The 25,357-nt window shown below is 38.2% G+C and overlaps 1 protein-coding gene across 14 annotated transcripts in view; it reads right to left on the reverse strand.

Annotated features, from left to right (window-relative positions):
• Nucleotides 1-25,357, reverse strand: part of KLF12 (KLF transcription factor 12) — a 405,368-nt gene that overhangs the window by 200,632 nt on the left and 179,379 nt on the right. The window lies entirely within an intron of this gene.

Raw genomic sequence — 25,357 nt, forward strand, 5'->3', positions numbered from 1 at the left:
GTGTTCTGTCTTCCTACTGACCTAAAATAAAGTATGGAGTTTTACGGTTTTATCTGTTCTTGCTGATCTGCATAGATTTTTAGATGATGTTTGGAGTGATTTGGCTGCTGCAATTAAGAAGTATAAATCCTGTGTGAAACAAGCTAATAAACAGTATTCCAATTTGGCAAAGATCTGTCACTTACACAAAAAAGGCTTTTAAAAGTTAATAATTTAACATAATGGCTAAAATTTTCTATAGTTACTCACGTAAATAACAACTATTTAGACTACAGACTTACTGAATTCCAGAACTGGCACAGACCACAAGGACCAGAGCTGTCAAACATCTAGTAAACACTTCTGCTTACCCACGGCAGCAGAACCACAACAGATGATCTCCTCGGAAAGAATCTCCCTTTCAACCAGAAAATCTTAAAAAAATCAAGAATGAAGTGAATGTCGTTATGTTCAATGTCGCACTTTTGGTATAATACTTTACTGTCAATGTAAATAAACATTGTCAAAGTCACTGTCTCCTATCCTCTGCCTATAAAATAGCAATCATAATATTTAAAAAAAGAACCATTTAGGAAGCGTTGGGATGAAACAGCCAGAATGTGCAAGTTCCTCTGTAAATGAAGGCTTAAGTGCTGTCACGGAACTTTGATGTATGGGGTAAAGAGGCAGAAGCGTTAGTGGCAGATTGTGGTCATAAAAATTCATATGTTAATATTTAACAAAAATGGAGATGAGGAAGCAGGATGTCTGCACCTTGCTATCAGTACTCCAGCCCGTGAGTACGACTGGCTTTGAGATCTTATGATGATATAATTGTTCTCATTTGTTAGCATCATCTGCTCCCAATTAGCAGGTAAAAAATACAATGTCAAAGCAAGAAAATGTTATAAACAAGGATTTTGAAGGTAGGGACACGTACACCGGTATTCCCTGGGCCATTATTGTACCCAACTATGTCAAACAATGGTCATGTCTTTAAATGAAACTCTGTAACTAACTGCAGTACAAACTGGAGTAAGCATCACCAAAAAAAATATACCATCCGAGGTCCAGCATGGGTTACATACCGAGTGTCTGATTGGCCGTGCCTTGGGAAACATTCCATTTTCTTAGCGCCCACTTTATATGCCAGAAAAAAAATGATTTTTTAATAGGTGCTATTAAAACAGTCAACACACAGCATTCATACTGGGAGGCAGACACTTGTGCTAATAAATTTCAACATCATTCCTGGTGCTGTTCCCTCTGCTGGGAATGATCCCTCTCAAGCCTACAATAACCTTTTCAAGGTCTGTATCAGTTGTCACCACTTTGGCACTTGTCCAGATCTTCTAGATATAATCACTTCATGCTCAATAATCTCTTAATGGTTTTTAAAACCCGTATTTTTGTACTTGCCCATGCTGTTTGTCACCTGCATACAGGTGACATACATGGCAACGTCAAGGTATATTTAGGAGCCTGGCTGCGGTTCACACCAGGCACCACAGTGGACCCTGCTACCTACCTGCAGTTACCACAATGACTGACGTCATCTTTCTTGAGAGTCAGATTCTTTAAGAGGAGGATAATATCATCTAATCCTCCAGGTTTGCCCGAAGAATTAAATGAAATAATGTATGTAAAGTTCTAAGTCCAGCAAATAATGAACACACAGTAGCTAATATTAGTCTTCCTGCAGCAATCTCCTTCTGCTTTCTGAGTGTCAACTCTCTTCACATCAGAGAGTAATGTATTAAGTCCTTCAACACCTGGGACAATGCCTTGCACACAGTCAGAAGGCACTTTGAAAATGAAATTAAATGAAAAATGTTAATCGAACATTTGTTGAGCTTTTCCACTGTGAAGGCACAGCAAGAAATGAAAAAGACATCTTTCCTGATCTTTATTTAAGTCTTTAAGGGCTGAGTCTAGTTAAAAAGCTGAGTCGAGTAAAAGAGCAGTTAATCTTTAAGTGCTTAGTCTAGTTAAAAATACACACGTACATATACATTTTACTCAGAAGACTGTGAGTGAAAAGGACCAAGCAGGCAGTCAGAAGTGAGTGCTGACTTGCTCAACAAACACAACTGTGAGCTAAACTGAAAGCTTATTTTTCCTTCCTTCATTTTCCCAAATAGACTTCCCTCTGCAATTCTTACTTCTCACTCCTACTCAAATCTTTGTTTCCATGGCAATATGTTTCTACCTTGAAATTCCTTCACTGGAATGTCTACATTCAGTCTACAACTATTTCTACTGCTCTCTTTGAACTGGCTTCTAGAAAAACTCAGTTCTCCCCTCTGTGATGTGGATGAACTACAGAAATGTCTGCCAACCCCAGGCACCTTTCTCCATCTCATCCTCTTATGCTATACAAGAGTTCTTACATAGGACTATAGTAATACTTTTAGTACTTGATACATTTTAATATTTGACAGCAAAAGAAACAAACACAGACGTTGTGATGTGAACTACACAGAATTCAAGCTTGTTCAGATTCAAGCCCTTTACCCAATACGAAGAGAACATTTAGAGAGCTACTTAACAATCAAAACCAGAAAAAAAGAAAGACTGCCAGTAAAAGAATTATTCCACAAGGACTGGTTTCCCACCACCTGATCCTGAGTTTGGCTAGACACTGGATTTCTCCTGCCAGAACCGCAGAACTGTTCAGGGAACCCTAATTTACTACTGCGCTTTTCCACTGATGTGCTCTAAACACAACTCCTATTAGGCTCTTTAATGTTGCTTGATTTATCCTTAATTCGTCTGTTTTGAGTCGTGTTGCCAAGGTCCTGAAGATCTGAACACACTATTACTTCAGAATAGATGGTTGATTTGACTCTTCTGAAAACCAGTGAGTCTCTGGAGAGCAGCCTGCCAAATGCCACACGCGAAATGGGTGAGCTTCAGTCAAACTGTGGGTAGTAACTCACAGAGCAGGTCTTCCAAGAGCCATGGAAGTCTCTGTAACTACCCCAGGAGCACAGCCCAGGGGGAAGGAGGCCCCCAGACTGCAAAGTATCACTTTAAAACCCCTCAAAATTGATAGAAGACTCACAGAATCAGTTCTGGTGTTCCTTCAATAATTGCAATGCAGAGAGCTCCTAACTAAAGTCTGGCCACTGAAGAATTCCATGACAATTTCTAGAATGGTTATCCACAAATGGGATCAATATCCCAGAAAACTGGCTGACCACCATGACAGAATTTTGATGACTATAACAAGACCTGTCACTGACTACATCATGAGTCAAGAGGCAATGTGGATTTTCTGTTAACCCTACCTATCTTGATACAGGGGAAAAAGCTGTCTTTCTCTAAATCCTAAATCTAGACCGGAGTAGCTAGAAAACTAAATGAACTTAATTTAAAAAAAAAAAAAAAAAAAGCCTAGACTGCATCAACATTTAAAATTCCCTTAACAAATTAAAATTGGCTACAGTACTTTGCAGTTTGTCCTAATGGGTCAAATGATCCTGCTTATTTTATTGTTGCATTTTACCAATCTTCACTCCCTAACGACATCATTAACATAATACCCCCCATGCTGTCATGAATTAATCCTCAGCATCCCATTTGAATGCATCCAGAATTCTAGGGATTGTAATCAATACACCATGAAAAGCGAAATAACTCCCCAAAGACTTGCAACGTTGAAAAGCAAATGTTTTCATTCCTCATGTGAGGCATGCAGGGTTGCCCTCCAACAGACTTTGACGTATTCTTAGATTCTCAGCCTTTATCTGAGAGACATCCAAGCTGACTGCTACAATGATGCTTTATCTCTTCCAAATCTTTCTCCCTTAAATTTCCTCAGTATAGGGCAAGGAAGGAAGTCCAGTGGGAGGCAGCAGTCACCCCAGATTCCACTGAGGGATTTCACTGTCCGGACATACCCTCTCTCCTTTCAGGGGTTCCGCTGTTGGTGACCCTCAGCTTCAAATTCAGAAAAACGTAAAGTAGTCTGACAAGCCTATTCCAAAGCATACAATACTACCAATACTGTGAGGAGTATCTGGTGTTTGCACCCTCAAATTCATTTATATATACAATAACTCTATGTATAAATTATAGTTATACACATATACAAATATATACACACATTTGCATTTTTGTGCACATATAAATTTATGTGTATAAAATATAACCTATATTTACATTGTATACCTATATACATATATGAATATATGTAGGGTGTGTGTGTGTATGTGTGAACAACTAGCATTTACTTTTTCTAAATTTATTTATTTTTAGAGGAGTTATTGGGGATTGAACCCAGGGCCTTGTACATGCCAAGCGCACACTCTACCCCTTGAGCTATATCCTCCCCACTGCACATTTACTTTCAAACACAAATTGTAAGCTATATAGAGGTTAGTGACCACATGGGCCAGACATAGCAATGTGCCCTTTAAGGAAATTCCAGTCCAATATTCAACAAACAATTTAGATGTTTAGTTAAGTCTCTCAACAAAAAATTAAGTTAAAATGTGACTATAATACACAAACTTCTGAAATGCCCTTTTCTCCATTTTCAGTATCTGAAACGCTTGGCAGATCCATCCCTCCTAGCTCACCGAACTTTGTAATTCTCTATCCCAACTTGCCAAAGCTGGGCTTTTTCGGTTCAATCTCCTTACCCCGATCCCCGCATACTCTTTCAAAATGAATCATTCTCAGCAACAGTTATCTTTCCTCTCCTGCATAAATGAGAGCATGCTGGTCTTCCTGCTTTTCCTTTTCTACCCCTCCACACCCTCAAAAGTCCTCTCTCTCTCTTTACCCCGATTTTATATAACAAAGGCCCACAACAAAAAAGAAGCTGGCAAAAATGAGAGGCAGCTAATACTCAGACATTATGTTTCCCTGTCTTACATGTCTATCAGAGACTACATTTAAGATAGTATTTTTTCATTTTCTGAGTATAACTGAAAGAATATTCCTAAATTTTGATGCCAGATGGACACTTACACGTTGTGAGAGTTAATTTCCTCAACTGAAAATGTTGTTTTAAGAATCAAACGTAACAAATTACTACATATAAAATAGCTAAACAATAAGGTCCTACTGTACAGCACAAGGAATTACATTCAATAGCTTGTAATAATCTATAATAAAAAATATATATAGTATAACTGAATCACAATGCTGTACATCAGAAACTAACACAACACTGTAAATCAACCATACTTCAATTAAAAAAAAAAGAATCAAATGTAACCATATACATTAAAAGACCACAACAAATATCTGTTAATAAATTGCCCTGTCAATTCAACAGTATCTCTTAAGATAAACTCAAGTTTTTTTTTTTTTAGCTTTATTAATGTTAAAATAACGTAAGTATTTTAAAAGTACCTCCTTTAAGGACTAAATAACACACATATGACTGAAACATCATGCTGTATACCAGGAACTGACAGAACACTGTAAACTGACTATACACTTCAATAAAAAAATAAATAAAACACATACTGAAAACAACGTGGTAAGCTCTCTGGATACCATGTCTTTCAAAAGTTATTTCATTTGGCCTCTCTACCCTCCTCTCAAGTAGAAGGAAGTATCCTCTTCATTTGATAAGGATCAAAAGAAATATTAAAACTCTATTATCATACCCAGAAGTTACAAAGGAAAAAAGGAGCTTTGGAATCTGTGGACTTTCTATTACGTGATTGCAGGACCAATAAATGGCATGTATTTTTAATCATACAAAGTCTTTCTTTCAGAGGAAATCATATGCTTTGAGCAGTGCAAAGAATCTGATTTCTACTATTAAATGAAGTTGGTTTTTTTGGTATCTAATTTCCATTTAACTGAGTGAGTTTATTATTTAGTATCAACTGAATTGCTTCCCGTTTATTTTGACATTACCTCCAAGGAGTGAAATCTTCATCCTCTATAATACCAAAAATTATTTGACTCTTTTTAAAAAAATTTTTATTGAAGCATAGTTGATTTACAATGTTAGTTTCAGGTGTACAGCAAAGCGATTCAGTTATACATACACATACATATATATTTTTTCTTTTCAGATTATTTTCCAATTACATGTTACTATAAGGAATTGAATAGCGTTCCCTGTGCTATACAGTAGGTCTTTGTTGTTTAACTCTTTTATATACAGTGATGTGTGTCTCCATTGTACATACAGGGTCAGAGTAGTGTTTGCCTCACTGCCTCGCTCCCTCAGTGGTCTCTGTTGGAAATCCTACATCCTTCTGGTGTCATAAACAGACCAGTCAAGTATTTTAAGTACATTACAGGACTGAAGTTGAGCTCAACAACGCCACATCTACAGAAAAGACCAGCAAAATCAAGAAGCTAGCCTATTGTGTAGAAGCTTTGAGATATCTGATTAACAAAAGCTTTGCCATGTTTTTCCTCAACGATTCGAATTTTCCTAAAAACTCCAGATAACAGTAGTACTGCTCTCACCTTGAGATGATTTCAGCCAGACTTAGTAATACCAGTGACAGAAACGATAAATGACTGTTGCCGTTTTCCAACTAGAGAAATAGCTCACAAGTCACCCCACATCTCCCAATAGTGTTCACACGTTAGGGCTGTTCTACTACAGTTAAACAAAAAGCCACTTGCCAGGTATTAAAAGAAAAAGTAAAACAGAAAACTAAGCTATTATTATTTCTTTTGGAAAACTTAAAACTATTTTCTCAGTGGTTCAGGGAGAAGCATATCTTTCTAGAACTATGTTATTTAAATAAATGTCATTATTCTCCTCACCCTTAGGCTAAGGTGTTCTAGACTTCTCTCTTTCTCTTTCTCACACACACCATATTTATGAGACAGTACTTTTCCATCTTAAAAAAACAAAACGTCAACTAAAAGAACAGACTGGGGTATTTGTGTTGATTCTTTTTTAAAAAATATTTTTTATTTTTTATGCAATTTTTAAAGATTACACTCTTTACATTTATTACAAATTGGCTACATTCCCCATGTTGCACAATAAATAGATCCTTGAGCGCATCTTATACTCAACAGTGTGTACTTCCCACTCCCCCACCCCTATATGCTCCACCACCACTACTGGTAACCACTAGTTTGTCCTCTCTATCAGTGACTCTGATTCTGACACTCAGCTTTCACATATACTCATTTCCAATTGCTAAGGAGTGACAAAGGCAGATAAACTGCACTTCCCAAGGGAAATTAGAGACTGGATTTTGGAAATTGGGAGAGGGAAAGTGAAAGAAGAGAATAGTGTGACATGGGTCTTTTAAGATTTTATAAAATTTGTTCATTTATTTTGTTTTGTTTGGGGTTGGGAGATGTGAGTCATCTCTTCTTCCAGCCAAGAGAAAGGCAGATTCTTTGGACCACCATGTCAGAGATGACAGAGTCAGGATTCTGTGCACCAATACCTTCACACCATGTCCCAGTGAGACACAAGAGAAGGGGTCAGGGCACAACCATTAAAAGAATGACACAGCAATTGATGATAGGACATAAACTGGTTAGAACCAACTCAGCCCAAGATGGAGGAAGATTCGACTTCCAGTAGAACTTGAGGCTCATTATAGGCTCACTGTAATATATCAGCATGGTAAATGACACAACTTTAGGCACCATGACAGTTTCCAGGCTGACTGTAAAAGGCCAAAAAGTGAGGGAGTCCAATTACTGTAAATCCTGTCCCTTCCCCCAAAACAACTGAATAAGCCTCCCCTTCGTTAGTATGTGAAATTACCCAGTCCCTAAAAACTAACCACCCCATACCCTGGGGCCGCCTCTCTTGCCTTCTGAGATGGCCTGCACTCTGTCTACGGAGTGTGTATCTCCCTGAATAAATCTACTTTCACTCTACTATGGCTTGCTCTTGAATTCTTTCCTGCGCGAGACAAGAACCTATTCTCGGGTGACACCAGGAACATAAACACAGGATCTCAGATTTCTAGCCAGGCTCAATAAATTAAAACGAAATAAACATTTGTTGAGAACCTACTTTAAGCACTGTCATAGATGTGCCAGACTTTAGCTCACCCCAAAGCCCTCTGTTCAAACTCAAAAAAAAAAAAAAAATTAGAAAAAGACACCTATTCAGATGAGTAATTAGAAAAAAATTACCCTAGAAAAACCACATGCTGGGGCTCCTGATTGGCTGGGAGAGCAGAGAGAGACCTAACCACACGGCTCCACAGCAGGGCGGCTCTATGGGGAGCTCCTGGCCCCCGCAGCCCCCTGCCAGGCTTTCAGAGGTGCTTTCAGAATCCGACATCACAGTCACTCCAACAGCAAGTCTCACTCTGTACAAAAGAGGTGGAATCTTCGGGGACATCATTGAAATACCAATTTCCATGCCTCCTCTTCTAAGTTATGGCACTTACAACATCAATATTTTAAACAGTTCAAGTATTTTTTAACTTCTAAATGAGTCATTCACTATCTTCGAAGAGAAGATGTAAAATAAAATGTCAACGACTAAAATGTGAACCACTTCTTCAAAGACAGAGTTAAGTACATTTCTCACAATTCGATGGTAATGGGCATAGAACTAGAAAATACAATGCAATAACCTGATGGTGAGAATTCATGGGGCTGCACAGGAATTGAAAGGCTGCTGGAGAGAGCGGGCCCAGAACTATCAGTGTCACACTCACTGTACTTCTTAAGCAACGTCCTCACACCCCTGAGTTTTCAAGGAATCATTTGTGCAATTCAGATTTTACATGCATCCACTAATCACATATCAGGTATTAAAAACTCCTGAGATGTCTCCAGAATGCAGCACCCACTGGCTCCTCTAACAAGCCCAGGGCATCAGCCAGTCAGACTTTCCCAGAGGGTCAGAGCATCATCGAGGTCCAGGACGGAGGGCCGTTCTGTAATTTAGATGGTAGCACCTAAGAAGCCCTGGTCACGAGGAGCCTAATGAATCCAGCTTTCCAAGCCCTGGGATTGACAGAGCCTCCCACTAATTTGACTTGGCTCACAATCTGACATCAGTGTCATGGACTCTGCATCCTCTGGCCATCAAACCATACTACACCCAAGTACAAACTCAATTTCTCACTTTTCCAGGGTGAATGGTGACCACAATACTTCTCCTATTCCACCTTCTCGTTGAACTGGTACAAGCATCAAGATGTAAAGCACAGGAAATGGCTCTGAAGGATGAAAAGGACATTCACCCGACATAAAGTGGCACTCAGGCACAGCATGACCAGCTCGCTGAACAACAAAGCACATCAGTACATAACAAAGTGTAATATCCTGAAACTTGCTGTATATCCACATGACTTCGTATTTTCAGTCCTCTCCCAGGTGTATCTGTTCAATGCCCTTCCCCTAGTTTTTTAAAAATATTTTATTACTTACTTATTATTATATTATTTAATCACTTTTTATTTTGGGAGGGGGGAGGTAATTAGGATTATTTATTTTTAGAAGAGGTACTGGGGATTGAACCCAGGACCTAATGCATGCTAAGCATGTGCTCTACCACTTGAGCTATACCCTCCCCCACCTCATTTTTTTTTTTAATGAATGAATACATAAATATCTGGGAACCAAAGGTATTGTAGAAGGATAGCTTATTTTGCAAAACTAATCAGACTAAATCACTTCTTACTCATGAAAGACATAATAAATGGTTCAGTTTTAAGCACATGTGGTTTTTCTGCTTGAATTACCCAAGTAATTGTAGCTATGCAGAATCAGGCTAAATTCACTGCACATCTACAGCACTGTACGATTTCAGGAAAGTGGAGTGTCTCTAGAATCACACTCACACCACTTTAAGACTCTAAATGAGCACACGACAGAGCAGCACTCCAGGTCCATAAAAATAATGGGCCCAAAGCAATCCCATGGATGATTCCCAAAGTGTTACACGGAATTATAATGAAATCATATTGGTTAAATGAAATGGCATAAAGAATCTGAAAGGGTGTGAAGCATGAAACTCAAATGTCTAACCACTTAACTATAACACAGCTTTTATGTGAACAAATATCGATAATTCCAATTTTATCTAAATGAATTGCGGAGCAGATGAACGGACTTGAAAATTCAGTACCACAGCAAAAGTGGGGAATAAAACAAATGAGAAGGTGAGGAAGGAGAGGAGAGGAAACCAATACATCTGCAAAGAGTGGGAGAGTCCCAGAGAGAATGGATCATCCCCAAAACTCAGCATTACACCAGCATCCTTCCTTCATTTTACATGTAACAGAGTCTGCTGACCAAACAAAAGGATGGATTAGACCCTTTGCTCTGAAAACTCTGCTCTCAGAGGGCAGCTTAAACGAAGATACATTCCCACCCATGTGTCTTCATACTATCTCACCTACCCAAGAATGTTCGTTCACCTTCTCTATACATCCTCTCTAATCCTCCCATCGGGACTCAGTTCCATTTTCCATCTGTATCATCAGGCCAGCACTTCCTGGTACCAACACTAACCTACACCACCTTAGGTCCATGATGACTTCTGGGGAGCTTGTCCGTCCACAGCTCTACTGCAAATCCTAAATTGTCTACATATTAGCAATTGAAATATGCAGGCAGTTAAACCCTTTAGCTAAAGGCTAAGTGTTAGAAGCCCTGGGTTATCCTCTCCCAATTGCCACTGAGCATCTCTGGGCTTTAGGCAAATGACTGCATTATTATGTTCCCAATTTTTCATGTGAAAAATTGTGATCACAATACTGTGTTCCATCATTTCACTAAATTTATGCAAACATTAAATATAACAAACAATAAAGTACTCAGAATTATGCAAGGGCTACATACAGAGGCAAAGGAGTACTGTTACCACCATTTTTCTTCAGACAGCAAACTTTGAAGGCAGGGAAGGCACATTTCCAACACCAAGGAAGTGCAAGGCTAGATTAACCAAATCAGATTCATGCAACTAATCAATAGGCAACATTATTTCAATAAGTACTTTTCATGAAACATGATAATAAAGTAGTGAGAATGATTTCCCAAGACCTGCAAAAATCAATGATTTTCCGTGAATGTTTCACCTAAGATATTGCTAGCATTTGTCAAACAGCAGTTTAGGATCACAGAAAAGCATCATTTTTTTTTTTTTGAGTTCAAATGTAGCTGGGTCTAACACTGAGAAGTTGTGTGACCTTGGAGAAGTTACATAACTATCATTAATTACAACTGTCCTCATTGGTAAGGGGCGGATGATCACTGTGGGACCACCAGGAATGCGAGAGCATGATATAAATGACCAGCCCACATAGATGTCAATAAATGGCAACCTCCTCAACTATTCTTTTTGGAAAATTTAATATTAGTATCATCTTCCAAATAAACCACAGGGCTCCTTCAAGTCAGGCTATTGTCTACCTTGATCCCTAACAACCAGCGCCGTAAGTGATTGTTCTGAGACTAAATTAGCAGATGAATGTGCTTGAACTCAAACTGAGAGTTAATATGCCTGATGCAATTTGAGCTCAATTAAGTACCAAATTGGGTGGGTAGTGACTACAGATAGATTCAATAAAAGTGCAGGGAAGAGACAGATCAATGGGGATGCTTCATGGAAGAGAGAATTTTGTCCTGGGACTTGGAGGATAACCATGACCTAAACAAATTACAGGATCAGAGAGGGTATTACCTTAAAACAACAGGCAGCAGCAAACAGATACAATGAACATTAACATCTTGATCTTCCCAGAAACGTAACTAGGTAGGTACTATCATCATCCCCGTTTTACAGATGAAGAAAATAAGGCAGAAATGAAGTAGCTAAACAAGGTTAAAGAAAAAAAGTGTTAAGAGACAGGACACAAATACAGCCAGCCTAGCTCTAGAGCCCACACACTTAACCACAGAGAGTCACTGAGGCAAGTCCTGATAAATTTTAGCAGGACAGTGAGTAGATCTCACTCTGACAAGTGTAAGTGGGGAGAAATACAGTTTTTAAAGTATCAGTTCAGAAAAAAACCTCTTGTCCCTCCCACACTGTTGGTGGGAATGTAAATTGGTGCAGCCACTATGGAAGATATTATAGAGGTTCCTTAAAAAACTAAAAACAAAGTTACCATAAGATCCAGCAATCCCACTCCTGGGCATATATCCACATAAAACTATAATGTGAAAAGACACATGCACCCCAATGCTCACAGCAGCACTATTTACAATAGCCAAGACATGGAAACAACATAAATGTCCATCAACAGATGATTGGATAAGAAAGATCTGGGATATGTATACAGTGGAATAATACTCAGCCCATAAAAAGAATGAAATAATGCCATTTGTAGCAACATGGATGGACTTAGAGATTACCATATTGAGTGAAGTAAGTCAGACAGAGAAAGACAAATATCATAAGACATCACTTATATGTGGACTCTAAAAAAAAAAATAAGACGCAAATTCTATTTTCAAACCAAAAACAGACTCATGGACATAGAAAACAAACTATGGTTACCAAAGGGGAAAGGGTCGGGAAGGACAAATTAGGGGTTGGGGATTAACAGACACGTATTACTATATATAAAACAGATAAACAACAAGGACCTACTGTATACAGGGAACTATATTCAATAGCAATATAATAACCTATAGTGGAAAAAAATAGGAAAAAGAATCTATATATGTGTAACTGAATCACTGTGCTCTACACCAGAAACTAACACAACACTGTAAATCAACAGAGAATGCTATTCAATTTCTTGTAATAATATACAATGGAAAAGAACCCGTAGAGAAAAAACGCATATGTATGTATATGCAGAACTGAATCACTTTGCTGTACACCTGAAACTAGCATTGTAAATTAACTAAAAAAATTTTTTTAAATTAAAAAAAAAATCTCTTGGTAGGTCAGAAAAAGGGTTTAAATACTACACAGCCAGGAACAATATGGGTGGAGAAAAGCCAAACCACATCTGGGCCTCTTCTAGTGAAAATACCACTACTGCTGTCTTCTAGCATTTGATGCCACAAAGTCTGCCAGAACCTCCCTCAAAGAGCCAGACATTCCTGCCACTATACTTCCCCAAAGAGCAGCAGTCCATGGGCAGGCAGCCTCGCATTGCCCCCTTCTGTATCCTCTAGTGGATGGGGCAGCTCACTGGCAACAAGTCCCAGCTGCAAGACAGTCTAGGAACTGCAGGGGCTTTTGGTTTTGTTTCTGTTATTTTTAAAGAATCTACCTTAAGGGAACTGGAATCACAATATGGGAAGCGAACAAAAAGTCAAGAAGATAAACAAGAGATGTCAGGTCATCACAGAGGGCCTCTCTACACTCTGAAAACAGGAAGGCTGAGAATTTCTTGTGAATAATGTCCGCCGCATAAAGTGGGGTCAGATCATGTAGGTGCAACATCACTTCATTTGGAAACAATTTACTCTTTCCTAACAAAGGTCATAGGTCTCTTATAACAGGAATTTTGTAAGGCATCTAGATGATAATTCATGTAATTCAAAAACTAGTAATATCAATTACTTGATCACTTTTCCCCCCAAAGATTTTGGAATGTTACAGCATTTCTTATAAGAAAATATACATCATTTTCCTATAAGAAAAAGCAAAGATACTCATTTAGGAAATGGGCCAAATTATGTATATTATGTACTATTTTTGCCTCTTATAGGTCTCCTTTACTTTTATAGAAGAATCATTTTCCAAGCCAATGGTGATTTTGAATGGTAGCAAAATAACTTTATCTTTGTGGAAATAGAAGTTTGAAATAAAATACTTCATAAGTATTCACTAGAAAAGAGTTAGTTTAGTTATGCTTTACAAAATAGAAAGTTATTTTTAGACCATTACTCCTTTAACTGTTATGGCCATATACATTCCTTAGGAATATTTCAAATGCTTTTTATATTAACAATTGTTTTTAGTTCTTTATGTTTAAGGAAAGTTAACTGCATATGATGAGATACAGTATTTCTGAGTAAAGTTCAAGAATACAGCACGAAAGCACTTAAATGTCAATTATGGATAAATGCATGTATTAATAACACAATATCAACATATATTATTTCTAGCGTGTAAATATAAATTGACAGTACCATTTTTTAGTCAATAATGGAGTCTTGTGAAACAGCGAAACTTTGGAGCATCATTAATGTTAAAATTTTCCAAAATCTATGTGAATAAATCAGTATGTATTTTAATGTAAATACAACTGCTCTACATAATGAAATTAAGGAGAAATTCAGGCTAACAATAACAATTCCAAGAGCTGTTGTTTTTATTGAATATTTAATACGTAGTGTACTATGCTAAGCATTACGTATATAATTGCATTTATTCTAGCTGAATTCTATATGCCTTACTATACCTGAATTTAAATATAAGAAAATGTTTCACATCCTTCTCAGAAGCATTTCTGTAGTTCAAAAGCACTGCACGGAAATGTGACTATAACCTAAGGACAATAACCCCAAGAGGATAAAAGCAAAATCTTCACTTACATGTATTTATGGAATGTCAATGTGGAAATCAGAAGCCACTGTAGCAAATAAAATTTGGTGGGAGGGAGATCAGAGCAAATTGAGAGCATATAGTCATGCAAGATGAATGGAAAGAGATTACTGTCTCTGTATCTATTTTGACTTGAGAAAACAATCGGCATTAAGGGTTTGTCCATATTATTGATATTTATTTACCATATTAATAAAGGTGATGCGTGTGAAAGTCACATTCCTTTGCAAAACAGTTGGTGGTAAGAAACTGAAGAAATTTTCAGCAAGATGTGCAAGTTTTCACTGAGTACAGTATGAACTGGGGGAAAAAATATAATTTTGTACATGAGAAGCTCATACGTACAGGCCTGAAGATAATGTTCAGACTGTCGGGTTCCTAAAATGTTAACAGTGGACACTACATTGTTCATAGAAAATACTTCACCTGAAATACTTTGCCTCTTTATTTTTTATTTTTTGGAAATACTATATACTATACACTATAATGATGACCCGTCTGTAAGTGGTGTGAATACTAATCTTTATCTAACATTTATAACTTTTAGACGTATTCTACCACCTTGTTATAACTGACTTAGCTAAGGGAGGCTGGAGGCTTTAAATCCACAGTTGGATTCACTTCTTTCAAGTTGAAAATTAAAAAGTATATAACTGAGTTTTTTTTTTTTTAAAAAAAAGAAGTTAAGAAGAGTACACTCTTTAGCTTAATTTTGAAGAACAATAAGATTGTCTTAATTAGTAGACATAGGCTTTAAGACTAAATAATCTTAATCATCATCTTCTTGGCTTTATTGAAAACCATAAAATCAGTGTTGACAAGAACATAACAGTGAAACTGAAGTTTGAAAACTGGAAACAAAATGATCACAGGGACTATGAGTCATCTGAATATCACAGGTCATTTATGATTGACAAGAAATACATTATTCTTTATTACAAAAATCTTCTGACAATATGACCTTAACAAGAAAAAGGACTGACCAGCAAAATCAGGGACAGATTCATTTTTCCATAGGCCACAGACACAACCATTCAGCAAGACATTAACCTGATCAAACTTGCCACCAGGTCGAATGTGCCTTGATAACAAAGTACACATTTTCCTCAGTGATGACTCTGACATAATTTATAAAGCAATGGAGGAAAAAAAAGCAACTGTTGATATCTTTATGCTGTTACATATTTATGAAATTCTGGGTTCCCTGAATACTATGAGAGAGTGTTTTCTAGAGGGTGAATCTAATATGTACTGTCAGCTCTGCTCAATTTGCTGATTTCTGAAATGGACACATAGTGAAATACAATTTTGCCAATGTGATGAACAGGAAATATTTTTTGTACATTTTCACTTTCTACTAAATAGCTGAAAACATCTTTTTATATTAGAACAAACATCTATTATGTAGCAAAATATTTTTTGATCTATGCATTTAAGATAAAAGAGGGATTCCAAGAGTTCATACTTATTGCAGGCCATTGTGTGCAATGGCCACTGCACCTCTGTTGATAAATTTGCATTTACTAGAGTAATGAACTAAAACTTTTCATAAGATCTGCTAAAATTTTTATTAAACATAAATATTGTAGCAGAAATTATTTGATATCCCAGATCGTTTGCAAGGTGATGACTAGCTATAAAAGTATCAAAATCAAGCAAAAAAGACAGCTTGTAATAGTGAAAAAGATTCTGATTCAGAAAACGTGGACTCCAGTTACATCCCTGTTACTGGTGGTGCAATTTTGGAAGCATGATATCACTACAATTTTATTTACTAATACTAATAGGGATAATATCACATCTACTAAACAGTTCACTATGGTAAAAATAGAAGAAAAAAAAAGCAATCTGCACAGTTATGTCCAGTTAATAAAATGACTCCCTTATCATTATGAAACGTTCTATTTTTATATCTGGTTCCCCTTTTTCCTAAGTCTATTTTGTTTAATGTTAACACAGGCACCGCACTTTTATTTTTGTTGTTATTATCTGGTGCAGACAATAACGTCTTTTTCTATCCTTTCACTTTTCGTTTAAAAGAACGTTGATTATAGAATTATTAATTTCCTAGAAGAAAATATTCTAAACTATTAACAGCTTTTATTCCAAGGTAATGTGATCATGCCTTTTATTTTCTTCTTGGTAGGTTTTTAACATATATAAATTTTCCAATGATAAAAATGTTATCAGACACAAGAATTGTTTCTGATCTGGATGATGGACAGGACTGGGATGACTTAACACAGAGCTGACCCTTGAACAACATGAGTCCTCTGAGACGTGAATTTTTTCCAACAGTAAATCCTACAGTGATATAAGATCCACCTTGGTTGAATCCATGGATGCAGAACACAGATATGAAGAACACTGAATATTTATATATTAAATGTTACATAATATACTGCACTTAAATATTTAACTGCGTGGAGAGTTGGCACTCCTAACCCCTGCTCTATTCCTCAACTGCAACCTCACTTTTCATATAAAACTTTACTTCCAGAGTCAGAAGCAGGGTGTTGTCAAAGCCAACACACATTTAAGAAGTGGCCCTTGTGTAAAAATAGGGTCATTTACCTCACACATAATTACCTCTATAACACGCAGGTTTTTTAAAAAGTCACTTCCCATTTGAACCACCTAAAGCAATTTTTGCTAAAGTTCTTCAAGCATTCGGTTTAGTAATTGACACTAGCTCTCTTGTACAGTTTTAAGTCATGATCTTCCTAGGATTTAAATTTTTTTAAATTATAGTAGTGAACAAATACTATAGAATTTACCCTTGGAATCATCTTGTGTGTGTGTGTAATTCAGTAGTGTTAACTGTATTCACCCTGTGGCATAACAGATCTCTAGAACGTTTTCATCTTACAAAACTGAAACTCTCTATCCATCAAACTACTCCCCATGTCCCCCTCCATCTTTTCACATTTAACTATCTGTATCTTTAGATTTAAAGGGAGTTTCCTATAGATAGCATATAGTTGGGTCTTGCTTTTACTTCCAATCTGTCACTCTATCTTTTAAATGGAGTACTTACTAAACTCTGCATTTCACATAACTATCAACAGATTGTGTTTAAATATACTATCTTGCTATTTGTCTTCTATTTATCCTACCTGTTCTTTGTTCAGTTTTTCTCTTTTCCTGCCTTCTTTTAAGTAAAATGAATACATTAAAAAAATATATCCAATTCATCTCTATCATTGGTTTATTAGCTATATCTGGTCGTTTTCTTTTGTGTGGTATGGGGTTGCTTTAGGATTTACAATATACACCTTTAACTCAACACAGACTACCTTCAAATGGTACCACACCACTTCACACATAAAACAGAATCCTTCCCTCCATCCTCCCGTCTCTATGCTATTGTTATTTTTCGTTTTCATCCAATATATGTTATAAACTCCATAATGCACTGTTACTATGTTTGCTTTAAGCAATTTTCTTTTAAAAAGATTTTAAAAACCTTTTCTATTTGCCCAGATATCTACAACATTTTGAGTGGTCCTCATTTCCTAGGGTTGATCCAAATTTCTGTCTAGTGTCCTTTTACTGCTACCTAAGGAAGTTCTTTCTTCTGTCCTGAATGGTCGCTGGTAAGAAGTCTGATTTTTACTCCACTGTATGTCAGGTATATTTCCCCCTTCTCCCCTGGCAGTGGTTAAGACTACACTCCATTACCTGTTTCCAGCAATTTGAGTACTGTATGCTTTGGTGTGGTTTCTTCTGCTTGGATTTGTGGGTTTATAGGTTATTTATCACATTTGGATAACAGCCAGCCATTCTTTGCTCAGCTATTTTCACAAATTTTTTTCTGGTCCTCCCTTCCTCCTGAGAGTCCAATTGTACATATATTAGACAACTTGGGATTGTTCCACAGGTCACTGAGGCTCTGTTCCGTTTTCTAGTTTTTTTTTTTTTTTCCTATCTGATCGATCTGATTACTGTTGATCAAATGACAGACATTGTGACTTACACATTATTGAAGGCTAGATCTTCTTGTCTTCCTTGAGACTGCTGGGTTCTGCTCATGCACAATTAAGTAATCAGCAGATCAGTTTGATCCTTTCAAGGTTTCCATCTCCAGTCTGTCATGACAAGGTCCAGATCAGACTATCCTGGGACTCATTCAGCCCTATTACTAAGCAATGGCCCTTCTGAGAGACCTCGATCAAATGCCCCATGTATGAAGAGGTCCCGCCATTCTGGTTTTTGTGAACTTTACGTGAGCTCCAAGAACTGTTCCACCTCTTACCATCTTTGTTCGTTCCTTGCCTTCCTCTTCATCCAGGCAGATCATTACTTAGCCAAACTGTAACGGGATCACTTTGAAGACCCCCAGAGCTCTCTCTTTGTCCAACTCCTTCCTCTCTGTTATCATTCTCAAAAAATTAGTTGCCTCGACCTCTCCAAATTCCAATCCCTGCCTGCTTAGCTCAGTGCCAATGCTCTGGGTTCTCCCTCCCTGTTTTGCCTCTAGACAGAAGCAATAGTAGAATCACCTCCTTTTTTGTCCTGCTCCCAAGAATCACAGTCCTAAGCTGCCTGTTGTCCAATAAGTGAAAAACATTTCAGATATTTTACCTGTTTTTCCAGTGTTTATCATGGGAGGTCGATACCCATACCAGTTAATCTCACAGTCAGGGGCAAAGTCCTCCAAAGGCTAAATGAGATACTTTTATGAGGCACTATATAAATTATGAATCAGTAGGTAAATATTAGCACAAGAAAACACACTGAGATATAGAGAAATACAGATCTCACGCTCCCAATTTTTTCCCTTATTCTACCACAAAGATTAGTACACGAAGGAGAACACCACCATTCGTACGCTGAAATATTCTGGAAAGGTTAATTTCCCCCAAATCAAAATTCCCAAATTACTCAGAGCATGAAATTTCTTTAAAAAAAAAGAAAAAGAAAAACGTTCCTTTTTACAAAGCACTGACCCTATACGAATGCAAGTAACTCTAGGAAAGAATAGCATTTTCCATTCTCTTCAATTAATGAGACTGCAGTTAGAACCAGTCATCTGTTGGTACCATGAGCCATCACTGCACAGAGGGTCGGGGTGTCAGGACTGCGGGTGAAGGGAGAGAAGCTGAAGGAGAAAATGTACTGCTGGGAAAGAGGGAGGGCAGAATTATCACCCTCACAGCTTTGCCCAGGGCAGGCCCCGAGGGAAGGGATTTGTCTGCTGCTATATTTCCCCTGGGTACTATCTGTAATTACCATCACAGCTCATTGATTTTCAATTCTTTCTATTAATACATTTATTGGCCATTCTGACATTATTAAAATCAGTCCCACTCTGCCTCTTCAGTGGAGGATATCTCGTTCCTAACATAGGAGTTTTTTCCTGCTTTAAAAAAAAAAGAAAGAAAAGAAAAAGGTCTTCTCATATTAGCAACAACATAGCTTCTGCATATGTTTCTTCTTTGAAGCCAGGTAGTGACATGCAAAGATCTGACTACAGATCAAAAGATCTTCAAATAGCGGGTCATCGGAGAATATTAAATGATAAGCAAATTCATGTCTAAGATAATTCCACCAATTTACTAGCTATGCTCGCTCCTGTTCCACAGTAGGGGAGGGAATAATGAGGCTCTGTTAAAGGGTAATGCAAGTGGCATTTTTATAATGCCTCCTCTTCTCTTATGATAAAGTCATTAAAGTAACACCGTCTTACTAAGCTTTTACACACAGATGTATTTTAAAGCTCTTATGTTAAATTAAACACGGTGGTTTACTGAGGAAAAGAAGAGTTAGGTTTTGTTGGTGCGCTTTTTTTCTCTAAAGCCACTGAATTTTAATCTAACTGCCTGCCTCCAGTAAGCCCTCCACAGCACCCATCTAGGTCCAGCTACAATACGTGCACCTGTCTATTTCTTTAGTAAGCCTAAGGATTAGGGTCTTTTCCAAAATGGCACCTGTCTCAAAATGCTCTCAATTCTACACTGTGACACTGGCTCCCACTTCCAACAAAGAGCCTCTGAATTTCACATCACTATTTGCTGAACCCTGACTAACCAGAAGCTCCCTGTGATGGGAGGATGAGAAATAACATGAAGCATGAGCTCTGCTCCTAAGGAAGTTACAAGGTAATGGTCTTAACGGTCGTAATGGTGCTCCTTGGTTCTCTTTGACAGAGAAAAGCCTTTGACACCTTGTTATGAATGTCCTTCAGAACGGTTTGCAAAAGCTACTGCGAGCTGCCTCTATGGACAAGACCGTATTCCCTTTTGTCCTATCTCTTAAAATGAAGACAGATGCTCCTAGCGATCTCTGGTCTGACCAGGGCGGATAATTCCACTAGTAAACCCTGGAGGATTACAAGTGAACCACACTTACCCACTGTCATACCTGTCCCCTTCCCAGCCACACAGCTGTGCTGAAGCAATGTTAGGCTCTCTCCCCCAGGATAACATGAAGGGGTCTCTTACCACCTAATTACCGGCTGCTTGGAGCACTTACAATGGGCAGAACACCCAATCTCCTTCTCTTTCTCAGCCATGTTATTGCCACTACTGTCTACCTACAAGCTCACGCCTCTACAAGACGAGGGGGAGGAGGAGCAACCAAGGGCTTCAACACCCCTTTGGTTGGTGGATGGATTCGGGTCCACTCCTTCCCTGCCACAGGCTCTGCAGCCTTAGATCATAAACAGAGAGGGTGATGGACAGAGTGAGGAATGTTTCTTTCCCGTCTCCCTCGGATGCTTACGCACCCCTGTATTTTTAATATCTTTATTTAAAGAGATTTTTTAGCCATTTTACTTTAAAGAATTTCGAACATTTACAAAATTAGGCAGAAGAATGAAAGCCTCCTTGTACCCATCATCCAGCTTCAATAATGATGGAGTCATGACCAATCCTATTTCATTCATCTCTATCCCCTTCCATCCTGCCCGCCCATTTTATTCTGCAGCAAATCCCAGACACTAAAGCATTTCACCTGTAAACAGACCAACAAGTACCTTCAAAGTAAATAAACTCAGAACTCCTTTTTTAAAAAATGATGGCCAAATACCATTATCACACCAAATGATTGTATCATTTTTGTGTTGAAAGAATAATTGATTTCTGGCTTCATCCTCTTTTTCTACATGATAAATTCTAATCAGAATTTGAAACATTTCTCCAGGTACACTTAAATAAAAGCTGAAATATAAAAAATTAAGGTTCTGATTTGAGATTGACCTTAAATTCTCTTTTAGAATTATAAATTAATGTGGATGTTGAAATCTCCACTAAATACCTATGAGAACTTCAGCCATGGAAACGGAAGCAAAGGGGCCATTATTATTCCTGTTTTTCTTCAAAAGGAGAATTTTATTGAGCATCCACCACATGTGGGCAGGCTCCTGTGAGGATGGCTGGTTCACTTCTCTTCCCGGATGAGGGGGAACAGGTGGATGGAGAGCAAATGGGTCCCACGTAGCCGGCACCTGGCTGAGGCAGTATCTGAACTCAGGTGTGTCTCACGTTAAAGTCAGTGCACTTCTGCTTCCACACACAGGTAGCTTTATCGTAGTTCGACTATGAGACCTGTACCTGGAAATGCTTTCTCTCGCTCCTTGCCTGGCACCTGAATCAAAGTGTGTCAGACTGAATTTGGAAGACCTTGTTGCCAGCATGCCCACCGCACAGATGAAGACCTAGAGGCCTGGAGGTGGGCAGCCGCTCCCCGATGCCATTCCAGCTGGTACGCTGCAGGGCCAGGAACAAAAATCACGCTTTCCGTCTCAGGTGGTGCCTGTGCTCTGCGTACTGTCTCTGGGTGGAATGGCTCCAGGATTCCTCTTCCAACTTTAGCCCTGTACTCAGTGACACATTCAAACATCCAAAGGCTGACAGCATCTGGGAAGCTCTTGTCACAGCAGGACACAAGCACCAGAGGTCACAAAGTCACCCCAACACTCCTTGCTGTGCCCCCAAAGTGCATCACAAGCACACGTGTCCTGGCCATGGACCACGTAGCAGCAAGTGCTGTGTTATCAACAAGCCTAAAGACAACTGAAGTCACGTTTCAGGAGCCGGAGCCTGCGGTGATAACCGACTAGAATACCACAACACAAAGGGTTCCAAACAAAAGGAAGCACCCAGAGGTGGTCTCAATTAGCCACCCTTATCTCTCCGGTTCTCAAGGCCACAAGATGAAGATGGTCACCAATGGGAACGTGTTATGACCAGTATTTCCAATTTTTCCTTTTATGTTCATGACAACCCTATGAGATAGACAAAGCAGGTTTCTAACTAGCTATTGACTGATTTCGTATTTTGCACCACACCCTTTATAACACCTGGACAGGCTGAATAAAGCAAGTATCTACCAAGCACTTACATGTGCCAGAACTCCAAGAAAAATACAAGAAATAGCTCTTGGCCTCCAAGAGCTTACGATCTGATGAGATGGAACCACACATACACATCATAAAGCTTTTAACAGAATGAGGCAAGACAGCCATAACTTTGAGGAGAAGCAAGCAAGCCACGTGGCTAAACTCGGGCTGTTCCACAGTCTTTCTTTAAGCTCTGAGATGTTCTCTTCAGGTCTTGAATTCCTTGGAGGGGCTGAGGACACGGAGAGACCAGCTGACCGTTGAAGACCTAAGGGACTATTTATAGCAAGAGAGACAGCACCAACAGATGCTCCATGGCGCACTGAGACAGGAGGTCCATGGGAAGTCGCAGGTCTTACAAACAACGAGGTCCTACTGTATAGCATAGGGAGCTATAGTCATCAACTTATAACAACTTATCATGAATAAGAATATGAAAAAGAATGTTTGCGTGTATATATAGGTAACTGAATCACTATGCTGCACACCAGAAACTAACACAACATTGTAAATCAACCACACTTCAATTTAAAAAAAAGAAAAAAGTCAAATAGTAGATCTTTACAATGCTGCCCGTAGCCTGAAAAGCAGACTCACTTTTCCTCCCTTTAACACTGATGAAAGAGTCTCAAAACTAGGTGTCCAGAGTACGACAGAATGTAACCAGCGCACCAGCTTCGGCTTTCCCATTCACTGCTGTGATGCACAGGTCCATTTCTATAATTTTTTCTTCGCTGTAACTAACATCTCATCTTTTCTCAAAAGCCCATAATCACATGTCATTAGTTTAACTTCTCCAGTAATATTTACATTTTCTTATGAAGAATCAAACTTTAACCAGCCTTTAATACTAAATGAGGAAAAGAGTTCTGTAAACTGAAATCAAGAAATCTCCAGAAATCTAGCACTCATCTGAAAAACAGTTCTAAGAGGCTGAAATGATACAGCACCGTCACCCATCCCATTCACCCCAATGAAAAACTCTGGCAAAGGAACCAAAAATGAAGTTCACTAAAATTCTAGATTTCATCTCTTTAAAGAAGAGTTGATTTAAAGTATTACAAACAACTAAATGCAAATAATTGGATTCCATCAATAAAGTCGTAATACATTTCATCAAATGCTGTGGTCTGCATGTCTCATAGCTTTACTATAAAAGAGAATGAAATTGTATCTGTCACATACTTAAGCACATACAAAATTAAGAAGAAGAATAAATCAAGTTTCTCTTCCTCTCCAACATACTCAACCTAAATTAGGCTTAAAATACCGACTTCAGCTCCACTGACAAGGAGGAAAACTGATTTTAACGAACACACATTAAATAAAACCTACGAACCCACAATTTTTCCCGTCCCTTTCTTAGGACAGAAACATATTTGCTATAAATAATAGGACATGAGTTTCTTATTCACACTGTAAAACCCCTGGGAATATTGGCTTTTGTTTTTTGTGCACCTAAATCTTTCATGCAAACCTTACCTTAAATCTGAAAAATGATAGTGATGGGGAGAGAAGTATCTAGATGTCACTGAAGATTTCCAGGCCTGGGGACAGCAAGGCGCTATCCTGGCTTCGACTAGTAGCCCAGGTAGTATTTTCTGCCTGGTTTTCTGTACTTTTTTGTCTTCCTCCAATATGTAAGACTTGAACAGATTTACTGCTCTTCAAGTTGAAGAAAATATTGTGAAATAAAAGCAACAGTGTGAAATATACCGTTCTCACTTTTCCATCAGCACTGGGAAAGGCTATCTTCTCTAAATGCGACGTTATGGTCTGTACGTTTTGCTAAACTAAACTTAAACACAGGGTGTGTAGAAATTTATTTTATCAAGCTGATGCTCATGCATTCAAATTAAGAAAACAGAACTCTGAGGAAATAAAACACATCCTTCTCTGGTTAGGTTAAACACTAAAGGTTAAAAAAAGAGAGACTTAGTTTGGAGGATACAGAGTTTATGTGTGTCAGGCTAGAAAATCTAGGTGAACACATGACTTTTTCTGAAGGTTTGCCTACAATGAACAAGTCATGCCATATGGTCTTTTCTTTCATGATGTTCGTTCTACTGCCTAAGGTTGGGGTTGGATCTCTGTGAGTCAGTCATTACATCATGTAGGGAACTAGAGAGCTGTGTTTTTGGTCGACATACTCCACAAAGTTCATTTCAGAGCTACCACGGTCTACACTGAACATAAAGATGAAATGATATCCCCTACATGAGGGGGGTCCGTTTTCAGACGCTGGCTTATACCAAAGAGAAGTGTATTACGAGATGCCATACACCCTACCACACGATGCTCCAGAACAGGGAAGTTACTAGAGAAACCCTCTAAATGCTACTACCATCGACATCCTTGCCCTCAGATGTCCTCATTATGAAATCCTTTTAGTACATCAGTATCCTAACCTCTGGAATAGGTCCCAGAAGATTTCACAAATACTGATTTTTGTTAACAGTGAGATTTTATTCACATTTAAAATATCTTTTGATTGCTCAATTACAAAACATTGCTAATGTTTTGTTTTGAATTTTTTTTTTGACTAAGGGATACACTGATTAAGATTCAGATTAAAAATTTATTTAATTGATGTCTTTTTTTGGGGTCAC

This window comes from Camelus bactrianus, chromosome 14, assembly GCF_048773025.1.
Source record: "Camelus bactrianus isolate YW-2024 breed Bactrian camel chromosome 14, ASM4877302v1, whole genome shotgun sequence".
Classification (NCBI taxonomy): Eukaryota; Metazoa; Chordata; class Mammalia; order Artiodactyla; family Camelidae; genus Camelus; species Camelus bactrianus.